The sequence below is a fragment of the Epinephelus moara genome, chromosome 16 (assembly GCF_006386435.1).
Source record: "Epinephelus moara isolate mb chromosome 16, YSFRI_EMoa_1.0, whole genome shotgun sequence".
Classification (NCBI taxonomy): domain Eukaryota; kingdom Metazoa; phylum Chordata; class Actinopteri; order Perciformes; family Serranidae; genus Epinephelus; species Epinephelus moara.
This window is the reverse complement of record NC_065521.1, coordinates 29,771,380-29,775,573: the sequence shown is the minus strand read 5'-3', so window position 1 is coordinate 29,775,573 and position 4,194 is coordinate 29,771,380.

Sequence of the window (4,194 nt, the reverse complement as noted above, 5' to 3'; positions counted from 1 at the left end):
GGGGGGGGGGGGGGGGGGATGGAGGGGACACGCCCCCCTCAATGTTTAGAACATGTGCCTTTTTCCCACAAAGAAACACATAAAGGCAGCAGAGGACATTTACACCATAAATTGATGCATCAAAATTCACCAGAACGCAGGAAATTAAGTGTGTGATGCTAAAAATTCTCAGGTGGTGGATCCCCCCAACGTGTTTCATATTTTTCCCCACCAATGTTGACACAAAATCTACACACTTGAGCAGCAGCACAGTAAAAGGATCAGCTCAGTCTTAATTCAGTGTGTCTCAGGGGAATGATTCTCTGACTGTAGAGGACTGAAAATGTGAATAAACATAAAAAATGTACATCGCGCCTCGGCTGAATTAAGACAATACGAAGAGAGATTTTCTGGCATTACATGGACGACAAGAAGACAATGCCTCATTCACTTTCATCTTTTTATGTATATAAAAAAAAAGACCTCTTTGTGTCGAGTCTCCAGGGATGATTCTGATTGGGAGGAATCCAGGTTTATTCGAGCTTCACACATCTGAGTAACAGCAGGATTTCTCCTCTCTCTCTCTCTCTCTCTCTCTCTCTCTCTCTCTCTCTCTCTATTCCTCTGCCATTCACGCCGCTCTTCTTTGTAAGTCTTACTCATCTTGTCTCTCTCCTTCTGTCTCTTTCACTTCATGAATCTGTGTTTTGCTGTCCATATACCTGTCCAAACAACTCAAGCAGACAAAACAACTCAAGAATCTCCTCTCCTCTCAGAAAAGACAGGGGCAGAAAAAAAAAGGGGAATGCATCATGGTTTGTTCCACTGTGTCTGAATAACCCAGCGAAATACCAGTTTCACTCAAACAACAGGTCAGGAGAACAGCTTCAGTCAATAATCTCATTTATCTGCTCAGCCATCGGGGAAACAAATCAGCTCTACTTGGGATCATGTTAGCTGTCAGACTTTTAATGTGGAAAATATGAAAGGCTCTTACTAAACCCGTGTGGGTGTCATTCACTTGCCCTCCTTTCTTCCCCCACACTCAGTAAAACTGAGTGCTCATAAGGGGAAATGTAACATGGGAACAGGGGGATGCTGTGACAGCAAGTGAAAGGTAAAGTACACGCTTTGGAGCTGGGAAAACATTAGACATTCCTCATCACTGTAACTTTAAAGGGGCACTTCAGTATTTTTTAACCTGGACTCTGTTTCCTCATGTTTTTGTGTTTAAGTGATGAATGGAGCACTGCGGCCTCAGCAGTGAACCAGGTTGTGATGTGATCCCTACAGGCAATTGTGCACTGTTAACGTACGCCCACTAAAAGCACTTGTTTTCCTATGAAAAATATGCCCTATATATTCATACATATCCCATATAATCATGAGCTAGTGATTTGCATAGAACCCTGTCATAAATCAGTTCAAGGAGGACCCAAATGCAGAGTGACAAGCAGGGTGAAATTTTAACAAAACGCAAGCTTTAATGCAGCTGATCAAATCATACAGAACAGGCAGGTAACTAAAAGTCCAAATGAAAGAAGAACCAAAACTAAACTGAAAACCAACCAAGGAAGCATGATGAACACAAGGAATAACTCGGGGAAGAAATCCAAAGCGGAACATGAGAGACCAGGACGGAATGACACCATGAAGACTGCTCTCCTCCATTGCTTTTCCTGCAACAAGTCACCTCTCATGAGCAAGACTTGGTCACAATAACAAACAGATGAGCATAAGGTAAGGAAAAAGGTTTCATTCCTCTCCGTCATATTGTCAGACATAACAATCTGAGCACATCAGTGGCAATAACGAGCACTTTAATAGACGTAGATTGATGGTGCACTATTGCCCGTAGGGATTATGTTGCAGCGCTCCCTCTCAGTACTGGACCATTTTCAAAATTTGGTGTAAGTGTTAGTCACTTTATCCCTGTTTCCACCGAGCAGTACGGTATGGTACAGTTCAGTTCGGTGCGCTTTTTTCCTGTTTCCACTATGAAAAGTTGTGGATGGTACCAATGGATTCCTTCCGTACCATTCCCAGTTTTGGTCCCCCCTCTGTTGGGGTACCTAGCACACAGATCTGGTACTAAAAGGTGGAGCTGTGAACACTGCAGTCTGTTGATTGGTCAATAGAGGACGGTCACCCTGCTCAGGGCTGTTTTGTAGCTGATTTTGAGGCTCATGTAACCACTGGAGAGTTTTATTAGTAAACTGTAACTATAAAATGAAAGAATGTTTTGCTGCCTCTTGTAGACTGAGAAAAAATAACTTAATTCCCTCAGCCGGCGACTTTTAAGGTGGAACGTTAACTTTTAATGTTACTCAACGCATGAGGTGATGACGTGAATCAATCAGCACACCTTAAGTTTCGATGTGACTTTGATCATTACTCAAGTTTTTATATATCTTCAAGTGTTTATATATATTTCTACTGGGTTATTTGAATGGCATATATCCCAAAAAAAGTGTCGTGGAGCATCATTCCTGTGGGCTCTGGCAACATTAAATCCCCGAGCTTGCCTTAGAAGGACTAAATGCACAAATCCGCTATTTTTTAAATATCCCATGGAGAGAGAGACTCTCACTGCAGCCTGTTTAATTTTGTTCTGAAAATGTCTGCGAACGATAAACGAGGTGCAGACTTCCATCTGTGTCACTGGTAATGAGGAAATACAGTGAGTGCTGGACGGAGCAGTGAGTGACAACAACCCCGCCCACATTTAAGAGAACTGTTTGCAGTGGTAACGCTAGGGTCTAGGTACCATGTCTGAAGGGTTACTTTTGGTTTCAACTTTACCATACCGAAAGTGTTTGGTGGAAACAGGGCTATAGACACAAAAACATAGGAGAATAAGGTCTAGGCTGAAAAATACCGAGTTTCCCCTAATGCTGTTAAGTGTCTGGCGTTCAAGTGTTGTCCCTCAGACATTCAGACTCAAGGTGAACCTATTACTGCTTATGCAGTGGAGTGGAGGGGACCCTTTATTTTGCACAGCAATTGGCCTAATGAGTCATTTCCAATACAATTGATCCACAATGCACCCACAACGCACATATGTCACATTTGTCAATGCATTAGCATTCACTACACAGAATCAACCATCTTTCTCTCCTTTGTACAGTGTCTCAGATCTTGCCCTAGACTAATTACCGGACTGTCCTCATTCAAAGCTTTGTTGTCGCACTAAGCTCAGCGGATCAATGAAATTCCATTCGAGCATCTGTTGCCCAAAACGACTCCGGTTGGCCATTCCTAAAGGAAGGCCCTAATAGCAATTTACTGTTGTCCTTTCTCAAGGACACTTCTCTTTGTTTCAGAATAATACACAGTCAGTAATAAGAGCTAAATAAACCATTAATCCTCTCAGGATTTTCTTCTATGTACCAAATCAGGCTTTGTGCACGTAGACTGCTTTCAACTAAGAGACAGTAATTGACTTTAGCATGTGTATGTAATAGTGAAAAATGATGATGTCCATGTCCTATTTTGCAATTTTTTTGCCTCACTCACATTGTATTGTTGAATATAATGAGCTAAAATTAACTCACAATGCAGCTCAGGCAGTATGAATGATGTGTCTGTGTTTCTTTGTGTGAGTAGGTGTGTGTTTGTCGGTGATGCATGAAAGTATATCAATAAACCTGTCATCTCCACACATCTCCTCCTGCGCTTCTTTTCTTGCAAACAGCAGCTTTCTCTCAATCAATGGACCATAAATGGGACACGGTGTTATATGCTGGGATATTTCATCCTTTAATTCTTGGTATCCTCCTATAGCCTGCTTCTGCTGCATCCATGCAGCTCCACCTACATACCACAGTACATCTCCATTTATCATCACACTATATGGACATCTGCTGTGACAGATAGGACAGATAGTCCAGTTGTCCTGCCCTCCATCTCATGTCATATGCACTGAATAAACAGATTAAATGGAGTCATGCATCCATGCAAACTGGCACACACATGAATGGATAAACATGCAGAAACGTGCAAATTATTCTATGCTTGCACAGAAATAGACACTCTATCATATACACAGTAGCCCAGCTATAATTTGCCTTGTTTATGGCACATTTTAATTCACCAATTACTCATTTTTGCTCACATATCAGCTTATCACCATATCACAAATTAAAGTATTATTCACAAATGAAGGATATTATTTTGTGAATCTCTCTCATCCAAAATGCAATTTCTATCCAAATG